Genomic DNA, 17984 nt, shown 5'->3' on the forward strand with positions numbered 1-17984 from the left:
TGTTAATATTTAATTCTCATTGTACAGTACATGCACAGCATTTAATTTCTTGATGTGTCATAATCCAAATCTACATTATATTTCTTCAACATAAAACTTTTAATTAACTAGTTTATCATACACCAAAAATAAATTTCCTATGAAATCATACTGTCATAGTAGTGATGCATTTGTACTGATCTGCAGCCTCAGCAGTAATCACTCACATAAATAAAATGGCAACACATCCAAAATATTTCCCTCCATAATAAACCCAAAGTTCTAATCTTAAGTCTCACAAACAGGTCAAAGAGTATATTTCAAATATTAAGGAAGATTGAAAACCTACAATGATACTGATTTTCACTCAAGAATTCTAGGAAGAGATATTTGATAATAGTTGTAAGATGCAAAACACTGCTTTTATGGTCTCACCATTTCCCTTACATTTCCATGAATACTAATTGACTCCTTTGCAAAGTATAATCTTGGCAATATTTTCCCTGCAAATGCAGAAAGAAAGGCAACGGTTGACATCTTTCACAAAATCTTTTCAAAAGATCTTCAGATTATAAAGTTGGCTGTGGGCTTTTTTTCTACTGTTAGCATATTTTATCAGATAAATCCAATAGCATGAGAGAAAAGTAAGCAAATTATTAAAATACCACAAAAAAATTGAGCTCTTCTTTGCTTCTCATCTGACCAAGTAAATCAGCTTACTTCAAATCTTCCTTCTGTGAGAGCCCTCAGCAGGTATCTAACAAGCCCTGATTAAGCACCAATCAGGATTCTTCCTCACGCTTCACCTACTTCAATAGGCATAGAAACAGAAATTAATATTTAGTGCATCCAGTCCTACCATCCTTGGGGAAAATTAGGCTCAGTCAAATTTTTTCACTGTAAAACCTAATGAACACTATTTCAAATACAATTTTGATGTTGTCAGTCCTAGTGTATTGCCCATCTCTCAGCAACTACCTCAATTAACTTCTCTCCTATCTTTAACAAATCATCTGAAAGCCACGATGATGAAAAGCCTTCAATCATTTCTCAAGGCAGGCACCACAGCTCATATATTTCCTTTAGTGGAAATACAAATGTAGTTTGTAAAGGCCATATCACTATTTCATTGCAGGGTGCAGTACAGGAGGAAAGTTAAAGCAGAAACTCTGCTGTTCTTCAGTCTCATTGCTCACTGGGCTGCAACACTTATATTAATGACTTGCATAGATCCAGAGTGTCTCTAGTCCTTGCAGATCTCCCAGTTTACAGAATGATGGCACTATACACAACAGCAGGGTGGTCAGCCACTTCAGTTTCAATGCATGACAAAGGCTTTGAGCAAGGGGAGAGTCAGCTCACTGTATATGTCTTGGGGCCTTTACACCTCAATTATCAAAATTAAGAAAATTGCCACGTGGCAGTGTCAATAAGACAACATAATTTCACATTGCATGTCTGCGAATAAAAAAATACTCAAAACGCTGAAAACTTGGAGAGCTGAGAATCTTCTCTGTTGTATGCTTAATACCTCAGAAAACAGCAATTTAGGGGATTAATTTAAAACAACTTCTGACTAAATACGGCTTGGGGGATGCTCTCTGCTATTAAGTATTGAAGAATAGCTGCTTAAATTTTTTGCTCTAATCAAATCTAATCTCTTCAGCTAAGTCAAAGAGGGAAACGATCAGTTTAAGAGACATCAGAAGATTTACACAGATTGAAAATGAATTAAAATTAGTTTTGCTGTCTGAGATGGGCTAAAATGACAGTCTAATTGCCTCTGAATTGAATATCATAAAGCTTAGCATGTAATTTTAATCATTGATGAGCTCCAGGTTAATTATGCTCATGACTTGCATGCAGCACAAAAAAAGCATCTCTGAAATGAACATCAACACAAAGACCATGAAAAACTAATAATTTTCTAATTAGTTCACACAGGCACATTTACCTCTGCATTTAACACCAACAATATTTGCATCGGAAATTAAGGTACGGATTTTGTACTCCTAACAGTCATAAGAAGTGGCAACAGAACACAGTTAGACAGGTTTAAATACCCTGTGTGCTATCAGGAGTGCACAACTATAACAGGTCCAATTTTAATCCATGTTCGGTAACTCAACTCAAATACAAAATGAGCTCTGCGGTGTATTCTCTTGTCATTTCCAGCACAAAGCAGCCTTACTATACTTTTCATTTGTTGAGCAGACAGGACCAGACTTGACGATCTACTCTTGTTAGCACATAGTGTACATACACCAATATCCGCCAACACTGAATAATTTACATCGGAAATAAGCCCGAAACATGTAGTACTATGTAGAGGACTACTATTTCATTTCATCATCTGAAAAAGCAGACATTGATAAATGACATGTCTTCACTGCTTTGTAAATGGTTCTACCTATAAGTCCAGAAAAATGCAAAGTAGCATATATTAAAAGCATTATATAAGCACACAGACAAAGCAATTCAATTAAGATAATTATAGAGTGGGGATATCTACAATGATGAAGAAAGACAAAATGCAGCACATTTTGATTTGTAATGTCGCATTTCTCAACACTTCAAGCACTAAATTACCCTGTGGGGAATATCTCCATCCTTCTGGGCAATACACAGTGAATCATTATAAACTGATAAATTATAAAATATGCTGTACACATCTGAACACTGATCCTGATACCTGTGGTTTGAACATACATGATTTCTGCAGACAAACCAAATCAAAGACCTCAATTCTTCTTCAGACACTACCTAAAAAATCTTTAACAACTAAAAGCTTTATAAGCATGCTTTGGTGTTCTGAAAGTATATTTCCCAATAATTTAGATAAATATATCTTATTTCTGAATTATTTTATGTTGAGCTCCTCAAACTAGGGATCACACTTTGTTATTAATACATATCTGTTCTGTTTATTGTTTTGCTCACATTTGCAGAAGAAAATCAGCTTTTTTAAAAATACAAACAACTGACTTTCGTATATGATTGCATTGCTGACTCCTCTTTTCCTCCTTCAGCAAATACAGGTTGAATGGCTACAAGCAAAATAATCGATACTCCTACACTAAGATTAACTGACAAAAAGTGTACATGTTAAACAATAGGGCAATGCCTCTGTACTGAATGAATGTTCAGTTCCCATTGGAACAAAGAACTAGAATCACAAATGCCAATTATACCTCTGTTTTTTAATTGAGGTTGTCCCAGCCTTCTTCTCCGCTCCAGTGAGACAGTGTTTGAGAAGTGATTAAAAAGAACGTGATCTGATCAAGAGAAGAGAATAATGGCAGAGGAATGCTAGGTTTGCCACACTGTTAAATGCTGGGGGAAAAAAAGACCAATAGGGTTCTTGGTTCTTTTGTTTTTCCATCTGCTGGTTAGTTCCCTTATTTAACATCAATTCTTTATTTGCAGTGTTAGGGGCAGGTTAAAAGCTGTCCACATAAAACACCAGTTCAACCCACGCAAAGTTAGAACTTACATAACTTTCTTAAAAACAAATACAATTATGCCAGAATTATATCAAGTTTTCGAAAGGTCATCACTGTCTCTGCTGTGGCCTTTTTGTCCACGCCAAATCCTCTATCAATATGTCATACTGAGTTAGGCAAAGACAAAAGAGAGGATCAGTGCGAAAACTGCACATATATCTAATCCTGACAAAGGAATGAATAGACCTTCACAAGTGTAATTATACTTGTTTATTTGTTGCCACATACAAACAGCTGATGAAAAATCCATCAAAGTAGGATTATTCAGACAGCAAGAGCCCTTTTACTGACTAAACTCACATTTAGATTAAACACTATTTTATTCAAATCTAACAGAAAAAATATAATGCAACAAACTTTTCCTTGAACCTTGACAGATTTTTGCTCATTGTACAAGATTATTAGATGCATTTGCAACCAGAGCTGTGCTATATTTCTTTTAGTTTATTTCTGACTCCGTCAGTAGGAACTGTGGTATGTAGTAGCAGGGTGTGGTAGATGCTTTGCCAGACATGGACTGAGTAGAGTTAAACAGTTGCTGCACTTGTCCTATTTAAGTCTTAAATGCAGGTGCCATATTTTTCACAAAAAGGCAGTAATTATGTGAGATTACTTTAGGTTTTCCAACTAAAGTAAGGTGACTTATGGCCAACAATTATTAACTAATCTTTAGCTGAGCAAATTTTCCTTTAGCTTTTCAGTCTATTGGTCGCCTTTCAGAATATTTGAAAGTGTTCAGTAGAAACTTAGCCATATTGTTGTTACTCTCTTTATGGTGCAATTTGCTGGTGATACAGCACTTATATAAACAAAAATTATGTTATAGCAAGTTCACTGTTTGCTGAGTGATATATCAAAATGGAATTTTTAACTGTCTTTATTTTTCCTAATACAGGCTTAAAACCTATTTGCTTAGGGAGCAAAAATCATGTTAAAATGATTCTTGGACATGAAAAAAACCCCAATTTATGTAAAATTACAATAACTGAAAACAGTTTTTAGAAACTACACAACCCTTCACTTATAAGAAAGGAACAAATCAAAGTAAACCAATCTGCATAGCTAATGTCTTTGTGAGCTCTCCAATTTAAAACAGAAAAGCTGTAATTTTTTTTGCTGGCAATCTGGAAACACTCTGGAGTTAATTACAGCTGATTCGAAGTGAACCGCACAAACAAAGGCCAGTCTATGTCCAGACAATTATACTGCATTAACCAGCTTAGAGCTTCCTGCTGATGTTTCAGGGCTCTTCTATTACACCCTTCTACCTTCTCAGCATGATAGAAAGTGCTCCTGCAAGGATGAATTAATGAAGAGAACTGCAAAAGAATGTGTGACGACCTCTTTTGACTCGGCAAAAACTTTCCATCCAAGTCACTACAAAGACGGAGAAGGTAATTAAGTTTGAATAGAAGACTGAAACAAAATATACATTTGTCCTGTAAGAGGTGAAGAAATTAAATGAGAATCGGTTTGAAATTTCTAAAGATAAATAACCATAAATAAGTGGCTGAGCAGAGGAAATGTTTGTGTGCATTATGTTATCTGGCTAGCCAATGTTTGTCCGTATTTTTCACCCTGTTCATGAATCCTGACATAAGTTATCAAGCCAGATGTTTTTTAAGCACCGTTCAGACAACATGTGACATGCACAACCTGTGTAAAAGATTCTCTGACTTTCATTCTCAGTGTAATTGTGGCCTTTTTTGTGTATGGGAAGCAATATTAGATGGTTGACATTTTATTGTTTGTGTCACATCATAAATGACATAAACGCAAATTAAGAACAATCTTTCTCCACAAAGGCAATTTTTTAAGAAAAATATATAAAAAGGTATTTATGATAACGGAATTTGTTGTATATTGTGAACTTAGCCCTAAAGGAGCAAAATCCTCCCACACCCATCTGTAAAGATAAGTTAAGCCTTAATGCAATAAACTATGCCATTACGTACCTCCTGGTCTATGACCATTCTTACGTCCAGACTAACATTCTTTATGTATGTGAAGTTCAGTATCTGATAGGCCGATGCTGCCATAGTATCCATCCTTCATTCTTACTGCCAACAAAATCACTATTTAGCTGTTACAAAGTAGAGTGAACTGCATCACTTTAATAGTTCTGGCACTCATGTTAATATCAGCTGTTCCACTAAGTGAAGCATCTAGAACTAGGGTGTATAGGCTGAAGATAAGGGAACAGCCCTTTCAGACAGAGATAAGGAGAAATTTCTTCAATCATGGGTTCTGAATCTTTAGAATTTCCTGGCCTAAAGAACTGTGGATGCTCAAACACTGAGTAGATTCAAGGCTGAGTTTCAGAGTCTAAAGGAATCAAAGGATATAGGGATCAATGGCAAAAATGGAGTTGAGATCAATGATTAGCCATGATCTTATTAAATGGCAGACGGGCTGTATGGCCTACTGCTACCCCTATTTCTTATGGTCTTATCTCTAATATTTCCTCATTAAAGTTCTACAGTGTGCACTTACCAATTTGGTAATCAGTCATTCTTTTCAATCTGTAGTGATGATGTAATTGTGGAGTAAAGTTCCTCAATCTGCATCAAGATATACATTTTCAATGTGTAGTACTCTAGTTAGTCTAATAATTTGAAAAACACTTTTGATACACAGGTTTCTTGTTCCATTTCTTTCCTTCTCTTTGTACTATTGAACTCTGACAATATTGAACATTCTTGCTGATGGTACTCAGAAACTTTTAACTCTATAGAATTGGACCGTGATGCTTTGGATGAAGTAAAAAATATGAGATAAATCTGGTATTCGAGCAAGTTAAAGGTCAGATATGTCAGAATTAATACCTAGGGTCCATATGAAAGTGAGATATCACCAATGTAAGTCTACTATACATTTAGAAGTACAGTACCATTGTTTTAATCAGAAGTGGTTATATATGAAACAAAATAATTTCATTGTGCCCCTATAAGCCTCATGTACATTAATCACCCTCCTTTTGTCTCATTCATGCAAAGAAGGATTAGATTTTAAATGATGACTGCTTAATCCTTTTGATTTCCCTGTGCTAAATAAATATTAATCTACAAGTCAATCACATCTTGTATTATAATGCAAAGTATATACAGTATGGAGGTACTCAGAAGTTATGTAAATTGCAGCTGATTTTATAAGCATCTATTTGTTGCTAATATCATTTTATATTTCTTTTTTAACAAGTTGCTGATCTGAATTATGTGTAAAGTTAACAGACCAGTTTCACACACACACAATGGAACTTAAAAATCACTGGTGTCTTTGCAAGTCAGGAACAAAGATGCTGTGAATTAATCTAAACTATGTATAAACAATTGCTATCAAAAACAGAAATTCTGGTAAAACTCAGCAGGTCTGGAACATCCGTGAGGACAAAGGCCAGACCTGATGAAGAAAAGCCATTGCACTTGAAATGTTAACGCTGCCTTCTCCCCAGAGATGTTGCCAGACCTGCTGAGTTTCACCAGCAATTTCTGTTTTTGTGCCAGATCTCCAGCACCCACAGATCTTTGTTTTGTTGTCAATGCTATGTGTGCTTAAGGATAATTATGCAGAAATTTACGTCAACTCTTCATAAATGCACGGAGGTCATTTGGATGGCTTTGAAGAATACTGGCAAAAATACGTGACAAAATCTGCGGTACTGCTGCTTATAAGTTCTGCGAAGTTTTCCAGTTGCTACAGATTTTGACACCACTCAGAGTTATTTATGTTCACAACAGAATTTGATATAATTACTAGGTCATTTCTGTGCTCTTATGGTGCTTCCCATTACCACCTAGTTCAAAAGTTGTTCTGCAGCAGATCCTGCTTCAAGGCTAGTTCGAGTGTAATTATCTTCATAAAATGTAATCACAGACCAGGTATCCCAGTGAGCATTCCAAAGCTATTAGCAATGTTTTACCCTCAGATCTAGTTTAAAAAAAAGATAAGTATAACAGGAATGTTAGACCTGAACGGGTTTAATAACCAGAAAAGTCAGTCTATTATTGAGAAGAGATTTCTGTCTGCAACAGTAGCTTTAGAGTAATCTGCTAAAAAGATATTCTCAACATTCCTAAATTTAAAAAGGTCATGTGAAAATGAGAATGAAAAAGATTTTTAAATATATAATCACAACATTACTGATACTGCAAATTGTTTGTGTTTACAAATTGTATTTTCAGTTAGGTTTTAAGGCCAGTGAAGTTACAATGCATCAAAATGTCTGCATATATATAATGTACGGTGGATATTGTGAAAAACTGAAACAACCAATATTAACACTGTTCAACATCGTATCACAATCAAACTTCGAAAACAACTAAAACTACTTTTGCAAAAAAAAGTTTTGAATGCCTAAGATTACTCACTGTTTTCCATCTTTTCAAGGGATTTTCTGTCACTGATTTGCTCCCCATCCCTGGAACTGTGGCCCCCGCTCCCTGCACTTCATGGGATATAATTTTTTCCCCTCCCAGGTTATTGTTATTTCTGCAGATCTTGCCGTTAAACCTCACCAGATAGAACAGTACAGTTAAAACCGACACTGCCTTCATCCAATCCGGACTCACGCCAATTCCGGGAGGGAACGGGAACCCCTTGCTGATCCATGAAACCAAGGCGTCAAACTTTATTATATAGCGCCTACTGCTGCATCAGAAGTTAACTCGGACCAAGATCTTCCTCTTTCACGCCCCAGCGAGTCTCTGGATAACTCGGGGCTGGCCTGGCCTCTCCCTCTAACTTTGAGTGAGAGATTAGCAGAACCTATAGACTTCGCTATAGTGACGGATGAAAACTCCACGTGTCATGTTCAAGGGCGATATTGGTAACACCAATCGTTCTTCCATCTTTTGGCTGCCCTTAAAACAAACTTCCAATGGGGTACATTTTCCTCTGTTGTGCCCACTCCGAAGGATTTCGCCGCGTTTAATGCAATCAAAACTTTAAGCAAAATCCACTATAAAAACGGCAAACCGGTTTGATAGAGATTTTCTATCTAAAAAAAATGTATAACATAGTTGTTGGTCTGAGAAACAGAATATCCAACTGCAGTGAAATCCCCATACTGTAACATCACAGTAACTGGAATCGTCTTGACTGGACAGATGAAATATACAGTCATGCAAAAGGCGCTGCCTTACGGTGGGATATTGTAGAAACGGACGACATAATTATTAATTCAGCTCGCTACACTTCCTCTCTGACAGTAAGGAACAATAGCAAATTACTGCAAAGTAGACCCGCATTGTATGCAAGGCGAACAGAATGGAATCATTCATAACTTGATCGCCACTCGCTATACTACCCCATAATAAAATGTTATTACTGATTTGATTAAAGTTATGTTTTATTGATAGAAAGTGTCATAAACCATTATTTTTAAACCTTTTTTTCGTTTCTTTTACTGATAATTTGCTGAAGGGTAAGATTAGCAAGGTAATTCTATTTACAGAAGTAACACGTCAGTCAAGATAAACATAGTGGCACAATTGACTAGCTCTTACTGACTATTTTAGCAGCAGTCTAGTTCTGCACCAAGTAATGTGAATGGAGTAAATTCTGCAGGTTTATTCAATGAGTGTCGGTTCTATTAGAGCCATTAATAAGTCGAGCTGTCAGACTATAATGAAGGTAAATGATTAGTTAGTACAGCAGTTGAAGACTTCTTCAATATAATAAGAGTTAATTAAAGTTTACCACAAGACACTACTTAAAGGAAGATGTTGATTAGGTTTCAGAATTTAGTACGAAGAGACAATAGCTGGCAGTAATTAATAAAGCAATAATATAATGAAACGATATATTAATTGTGTTGCAAAGAAAGACTCAAAAGCTGCAGTTTTTATGATCGACTATTTCAGTAAAGATTTCAGATTGAAATCAAACGAGAGCCATGGGAAGCATTTTAGGTCAGAGACATAATTTAGTTGAGAGTATCAATAATTGTTATTATGCCTAAATAATTTTCACAAATTAGGAAACAAATATTACACAAGCCTGTTTGTACAAAGCTGTACAAAACTAAGATGTCAGCTTTCACTGAGACTTCTTCTGAAAGTCTAAACTAATTAAGGACTGGTGCCTTTTGAACTTGAATTTGAATGTTTCTGAAACTCTGCCCAGTTAGACCATCAGGGGTTAAAAAAAGGGAAAAGGGCCATTCAAAGTGATCTTATTTTAATGCCAACATTTTAAAAATACATTTGTAAAGCTTTGATTGTAAACTTGCACTCAAAACAGACAGAAAGCCAAGATATTTGCTACACTGAAGGGAAGGTCTATTTATTTTTATATTTTTACCAAAGTAAACAGTTTTGACTCAGTTTAGTAAAACAGAATAACTGACCACACTGTGACAAAATGTACATACCTATGACTTTGAAACATTTCATCAAATCTTTCACTCAGAACCTGTTATTTCTGTTAAATGTGTGAGGTACTGATTGTTGAACCATTTTAATGGACTAAGCAGGCACTGAAGCAATGGTGTCAACTGTTCTTTACAAATTACTTTTTTTTTAAAAAGCAAACACAAAATCCAGGAGAAATTAAGTCTGATTTTCACTTCTACATTTGCACAGTTTATGCTCAACTGCCTTAAAATGTGTTTTCATATTTAATTTATTTGCAATATTAAGGTATCACTAAAGTGTCATCTTCGGATTTTTAACTCATTTTTATCAATTTTTACAATTCTGAAAATGCACAAGGTAAGTTTACAAACTCAGCATTCCCCAGAGTTCCATTTGCGCGATGTCCCTAGCACGACACCTAAATATCTCCAAAAGCCCTTTTGCCCCCTTTGGCACTCTCAAACTCATTGGACCTGACATTTTCACTTCATCCATGACAAATGATCTCATGACTGTGATCCAATTGCTCAAGATGACTACTTTATCCACAACTAAATCATTAGCTACCATCAGTACATTTTTCTCATGTGGAAATAAATTCTATCCCATTAGATCTCATCCTGACATTTTCCAAAATGATTTTGATGTTGCTTTGTTTCTCTTTAAACCCTTCATCGGCTAATAATACTTGCACATACATAGACTAGCTGCTTAGTCTCTTGTTTCATAGATCAGACAGGATATGAGAAAGCTACTTAGTAAGTGCTTCTCAAGGGATTTCAGTAACTGTACTCAACCTCTGCCCCACTGAAAACACTGTGCCAGAGATATCTGTCTGTTGTGTCTCTGCCCCACACTTGGTTGGAGAGTCGAGGTGGGGTGATGGAAATTATACCGTTCTTGTATTACTGTAACTTCTTTCTGTATACTGCACACACTGCCCAGACCAATATAACATTGATGTCACTGGCATCTGTTTACTTAACAAGTACTAATTAACTGGCAGAGAAAAACTACTTACAAGGTATTCCTTCTAAATAAAACCCATTATACATCATTTATTTAAATTTTAATGTAAAAGTAAACAAAATTTTCTTTACATTTGGTCCTATTGATTCATTTTTTAATAAAAGTCTAAACAGAATCTGCTGCAAGACAAACAATCAAAGATGCAGTCACCTTCCTCCTCTTTGAAGTTCTTTCTATGTCTTGGGGCTCTGAAGGCAACTCTTCAGGTCATGTTCATAGTGGCACCCTGCCCCCACTTATTGGGTCAAGGAGAAAGCAGACTCATGTGTGATGCCTAGTCTGTGAATAAATTGGAGGTGTGCAGAGAAAGTGGTCTCTGTGATTTGCCTGTTGACAGGAGACACTTAAACAGCCCTGTATGACCAATGACACAAGGTAGGCCTTTAGGGCTCCAGCTTAGAAGCTTGCTGCGTTTCAGCAAAGGGCTATATATACCGTGCTCTCACATTGCTTAGAAACCTATATGTCTGTACCAGTTAAGTGTGAGCCCTTTTTATGATGACAGATAATTGCTGACAGCTTTTCATACGAAGGGTGAACAAACTGAAAACCTGCAATTCACACTAACCTATCTAAAGAAGATACCTCCATATAATATCTACAACTGTCACAAAGAACCAAACAGAAAATTTTATTCACTTTAAATTCCCTCTAAACTTTAGAGATTCAATCATCCACAGAGACACTCATGTAAAGACTTTTGCTACTTAAACAATTCTTTGTTAATGCTTCCATAAAACCTATTTTGATAAACCCAAGCAATTTTGACATTCAGGAACAAAAATTATGAAATGATTATTCAATTGACATAATTAGTAAAAAGGCCATCAATGCAAAGAATCCACTAACAGATCAAGTAAAGAATGTAAGAGGGATTTCTCTACTTGCAGAGTGGTGAAAATGTGGAACTGGGAGTTAGTTCAAGCAAATAACACTGACAAATTTAGGAGGAGGGTTGCTGTGAACATAATGGGGAAATGGACAGATGGATGGTGAAACAGTTGATTACACTGGAAGAAGCTTCTGCACCAAACAAATACCAGTATAGACCAGTTGGGCCAAATAGACTTTTTCTGCACTGCCACTCTTACACTGTTCTCGGGGTCATCTGGCTGGAATACTATAATCAAAACATTTCACACCACACTTTAAAAGCTGTAAATAAATTATGTTTTACTGCAAGTTAACTTCAAGCTCCAATCTCAAACTCTCAAAGCTCTCTTTGTGAAAGCTCATCAGCTGAAAACATATGGACGCATTTTATGAATTATATCATTCTTACGATGTGTTTTATATTATTTCTGATCTTACTTGAGTGAACTGTTATGCCCAAAGTTATCTGAAAGGTACACCGTTTCCTTTCTCTGCTTTTGTAATCACCCATTGCATTTACATTAAATAAATCATAGATGTCAATGTACACATAGTTAATCCCTAACATCTCCTACATGGTGCAGATATTTCTGCAACTCAGGTGGAAATTTTTTACTAACAACATTGCATGGATGTGGCAGGCCTCACCTATCTCAAATTGTGAATTGTTTTTATGAACGAAATAATAAATTGGTGCTGAGTAAATGCTTGTATAAAGGCTTATCTGCATCAACAGGCATATAATGGAAATCATTTGAGGATGGCATTTCTAACCAGAAAGTATTGATATTTATTAAGAAATGTGGTGTAACTTGCATCTTATAAAAAGGTATGGATTAAAATTTGAAAAAAATCACTTGCTTCCTTTATTTCTTGATATTCTTTTTAGGCTTAACCATGATACAAATTGAATCTTATGTGATAGAAGATGGCTCTGGCATAGCTATTCATTTTCAACATTATAGCAAAGTGCTTGGAAATATGTACATTTCAATTAAGGGAAAAACATATCGAAAATAATCACTCTCAATTCCATGACAGGCTGATATGGTACAATGGTGTTACGCAGCCACAAGTTCCTTGCCAAGTACACCATTAAAGACACCAACAAATATCTTATGTTTTGTGATGTCGTACATTTTTGTCCCTCGCTATATTAGTGTGATGTTAAATCCAATTCAATCATATCTTTATTGTCGTTTTGAAAACCTATCCTGCTTTTTTCATTCAACAGTTTCATTGTCTGTTTTTATCGTCTGTTATACTGCAGTTAAATGCTGTGAAAGGCTGTTGAATGAGTATTTCTATTAAAAACAAAAATGCATCAGATTTGTGCAGTTCCTTCTCAGAGAAAATATACTATAGTTTTGGATGGTTCTGCTCTCTGGATTACAATTTAATGGTTGGAATGCAGAAATCTCTCTATGTAGAAGCTGGCTATATATCAGTGTTAGTTGTCCATTTCAAGTTTTATCAAAGATAAATTCGACTCTTGCCAATGTAGTAAAAATACATTGCACCACTCTGCATGCCAGCAAAATGTAATTGAAGCAGAAATGAAAAACTTAGTGCATCCAGTCTCCCCTAATAGTATTAACCTGAGTAATTCCAAAGTGTGTGGGCTATATATTCACATTTTTAGATTTGATAAGGGTAATTTGAAAAAGAAAATATGACTAAAATATGCAAGCGATGTCTTGATTACTTTAAAATATCATGTGATTAAAAACAAAGCTTAACAATCTTGTCAAAGCGAATTGCTATGTGAATCAATCTCTGTATTTTTAACACAGTGGTTATACTCATACTGTGTAACTACATTTGTACAGTCTATCCAGTAGACTCACTGGATTATTTCAACATCATTACAATTATTATTTTTGTAATTTAGAGTCGTTTAGCTATTCCTCCACTGTACTATGAGAACACGGGAAAATTGTAACCAGCTACTAACCTGCCTGTCATTCAATTCTGCAGGGACTGGAAATGTGCCAATTACAGCACATGACAGTTTATTAAATGTGTTTAACACAATTATAAAATATGCCAATCTGTGGAGAAACAGAATATAACACATTTTTCTTGTTAAAATAGTCATATCCAAATTAAAGTACCAATATACAGTCACTGTGATTTCAGTTTATGGTATTGCAAGTGCCCTAAAGCTTTTACAGATTAAGTAATTTCACATTAAAAATTAACCTGACAAGACCTTTATTCAAATGACAAGTATGTGCATATAGAAGTTTTGTGAACTGCCAGCAAACAATAGGGGTCAACAGCTGACATTTTATGTCTACACTCGTCTGGGGCCTGAAACTGTTACTTATTACAACCTAAGTCCACGTGAAACCTTTTGAAAATATACTTACAGTAAATAATATTTTAAACGAGTGGTTAAAATATCTCAGTTTATGTTCTGGAAAGTATACCTGCAGTATTTCACTTTCAGAATCATAATGAAGCAGAAATTCACATCATTTTGGCAAATATTGACAAACTAAAACCTACGTTCTTTAAATGTTATCTCTAACAAATTTTTAATTTCAGCAGTTATGAAACTAAAGTGAACTGGTGATGCCGCAGTGAATTTTATCTGTTTAACATTGTAATTGGCAATGTTATCTTTCTATACAATATTGCATGTAACTTTTATTTAGGGAAAAATCTTCACCAAAGAAAATAATTGAACATCCTTGACACTGGTGGTCAATATTTGGTTTGTGACATGCCTAGCATGTTTTTGTAACTCTCCTGTATACAAACCTTTTTTTAAACAGCCCCAAGCTGCACTATTATCATACATATTACTTCACAAGAAGAGAGAATCCAAGGGAATTCCATAAAGCTGCTGAAATATGAGGGTATGCTTGTTTTCTCAAGTCTTGGACAAATACATCTTTAGAGTGAGCTGAGCATTTGAAGTGGGCGGGGGTGAAGGAAGAAGAGCCTGCATTTTCATCTTCCTTTCATCTTAGTCATTCAGTCAACCATTCAGTCTGCCATTCAACAGTACTTTTCATTATGCAAAAAAATGCTAATCCTTTTCCGATGCTTTCACACTTGTATAAACCTCCATTTCTCCAACTGAAAAGCAATTATATCAGTTTACGTTTCTGTCAAAAAACAGGATTAATTCTGGAACAGTAGAATCTCTTCTTTTTCATATTCTTTTATCACAACCAAAAGAGATTATTAGTGAAGATATTTCCACAATGCAAAGTTACACTTGCTTTAAGGCTGTGATTTAATTGGTCAAAGAAAAACAGCTTTAGTTACTGCAGAAACCCTTTTCAGCAACAGAATTGACCTTTTCTTGCCAAGGTCTGAATAGCATGAACCTGAAACTGGTCTATTAATCAGAAACAAATTATGAAAGAATGTAGCTGGAATGTTTGACACTATGCTGTCTTAGGACACTCGGTAAAAGCTAAGTAACAACGTTCTCTTCATGGGTAATGAAGAACCATGACAAATGAGACAGAGAAACTATTCGTTTGCATATGCAAATTCCTATACAAAAGAAACATGTACAAACAAGTGTCGTTGTAAGGTGGATTAGGCAAACAAGGCTTTCTTTTAAGACCCTCTGCAGTCCTGAACATTAGTCAGCACAATTAACCCAGTTACCATGGTTACTAATGAAATTTTACCATGGTATGATTTAAATTAGAAAGCTAGTTATGTGTTTCCTCTACCCAACTCAAAATTCATTATTTTTGCCAGAACAATAATGCAATTGTGTTTGGCTGATCTCTGCCAGCTCAACAAGCCTCTAAACTGACAATTTGCATATGTTAATATAATTAAGTGCTAATTACATGAAAGTTGTACATATTCACATGCACTTTCCCCCAGTGTTATTTCGCTTGAACACCATCCAAGTTTTTAACCCTAAAAGAGATTCTAACCAGGAAAGAATAATTGTGTTACACAGCCCTGGGGCTCTAATGGAAGGGCCCTACACTTAATACGTTAAGCCTGCTACTACTTTCTTATCAGTCCACCCTCAAGAGTTGTTGGTATCGTGGGTATGCGAACTGTAGCAAGCTGCCAGGATTTCTGACTTCAAATCACAGCTTCACTTTTAGCAGCTGACGTTAACTCACACCAATTATTCACAGTACAATGATTCAACCAGTTACACTTCCACTTGTGGATTGTGCAATCCAAAATTATCTTCCTCTTTAATCATTGAAAATGCATAAACAATAATATAAAATATATGCCTTAAGTTGTTTAATTGGTTTTACCCGAAGACAGGAATTGAACATGTTTGTTGATAAATGTGAAATATTCTGATTCTTTATACTGAATCTGAATTTAAATAAAAAATCAAAATCACATATTCACAATAGCAACACATGTCAAATAAATATAACTTTGCAAAGCGAAAGAGAAAAGGATTTTTTTGGCAAAAGGCCAGCTTGCATGGATTAAGGAGTCTTTGTCCTTTCTCATATGCATTTCTTCTTGCAAACTAAATTGACCGAGTCTGCTCCACATTTTTAGGAAGGAACATTTTATACTGAATGGAAAAAATGTTCTGCAGTGTAAGATAATTGGTGCAGCTGCATTTGAACTTCATCCAGATGGTTCATAATCATAAAATAACCTTGCTTTTTTTACTATTTTCCCACATTCAGACATAAATACCTGGCTGCATGCTCCCTTTCATTGAATGCCTCATATACAGAAAGAGAGAGAGAGGGAAGGGGGAGGGGATGGGAAACAGAGAAAGACACACACTTGAAATTGACACTGATTCCTGATTTCAGTTCTAAACATTCAGCAATGGCAGTGGGAATAAGAGTATTTCAGTGAACCAGTCACTATTTTCCACCACTGGTGTACACTCACCACCTGAACTCCATTGAAAAAAAAGCTTCTTCTTCAGGGTTACTGTATATATGGACACACACACACACACACACACACACACACACACACACACACACAGGCATGCAGAGACACTACTTGCATTTATCATGTAGACTAGGTGAAATTAAGACCTTTAGTTTAGGACCTGAGATGTTTCTCATTTTTAATTTTGATTTTCCATTTTATCATCTTATGTATTTGTTATATTTAACATTCGACACTGCTAAATAATATTAAGATAATTGCACAATTTGAATTACAACAGCCTAACATATTTGTTTAAAACTACATTGATGACAGAGTTACATCATAACCTATGTTCTGACTTTACAGAACTTTTCCTTTGTACTTCTGTTGGCAAATTTGTTCGTTAAAGCTTCCAACAGCAATTTGCTGACTGGTCGAATGTGCTGAATTTGTTTTTTTTTAATTGGACTACATTGTCACCTTACATGACAGTAACCTGGCTGTGTTGCCAGCCTATCAATAAGCCATCATCAAATCTTCTTTTGGTGCTAGAAATATGAAGACTCAACGTCATGAAACATGTTCATGCTATTTATAGATCTGATACAAACAATAGCAACTAGCAAATATACTGCTTAGTTAGCACTTAATTAGTTTGGTGGCGTCATTTACACGTCAGCAGCATATTCCTAATGATACCTCACTCAAACATAAAAATGGATTTTCAGTGAAAAACCGGCATGAAAACATTGTGAGTCTGTGAATACATCAGAGAAAACAAAGTCTTAAGTGCCAATCAATGAAGTGCTGGTGTTGAAATTTGTCTGGGTCAAGGTAGTTAACTTTCAAAAGTTTTAATCTTACTATTGCCAACGTAGTTTTCTACACTATTTCTCACTCTCCAGGATTTTTTCATCATATTATTTGAGTAGTTAGTAAACAATTTATTTTCTAACATTAAAACAAAAGCATAAGTTTTGATTAAGAATATAATTGATATACGAGTAGCATTTTAGGTAACAACTATCCACATGAATCTGGATTTTTCAGCCCTTTTACTTAACACACAGACAAAAACACAACTGGGCATGTGCTGATATGGACTTCCAGATTCCTGGTACACTTTCAACGTTTCAAGCTTTGGAAAAGAAAGAGGAATAAAAGGCCGCAAAAAAAACATTCTACAGTGAAGGATTTTAAATCACTAAGCCTCTTCTAATAGACTTGAGACTTATTGAGGTAGAAACCATAAAAAATGAAGAAGGGAAATTTAATCCCTGAAATATTGATTTGCACATTAATATCATATAGGGTGAGGGCAATTTGGCTTCATGGAAATGACACATTGTCGACCCTCAGTGAAGTCAGAACCAATCTTACAGCTGAACATGTCTGAATC

At 35.4% G+C, this 17984-nt stretch overlaps 1 protein-coding gene across 6 annotated transcripts in view; it reads right to left on the reverse strand.

Annotated features, from left to right (window-relative positions):
- Positions 1 to 17984, reverse strand: part of zfhx4 (zinc finger homeobox 4) — a 353237-nt gene that overhangs the window by 237740 nt on the left and 97513 nt on the right. Inside the window, exon 1 of one of the 6 annotated variants that reach the window (XM_059645854.1) lies at positions 7850 to 7921. The exons of the other annotated variants lie outside the window; for them this stretch is intronic. The gene's annotated coding sequence lies outside the window, so the exon portion shown is untranslated. Of the gene's footprint in view, positions 1 to 7849; positions 7922 to 17984 lie in introns of those variants that run through there. 6 annotated transcript variants of the gene reach the window in all.

This window comes from Stegostoma tigrinum, chromosome 5 (genome assembly GCF_030684315.1).
Source record: "Stegostoma tigrinum isolate sSteTig4 chromosome 5, sSteTig4.hap1, whole genome shotgun sequence".
NCBI lineage: Eukaryota > Metazoa > Chordata > Chondrichthyes > Orectolobiformes > Stegostomatidae > Stegostoma > Stegostoma tigrinum.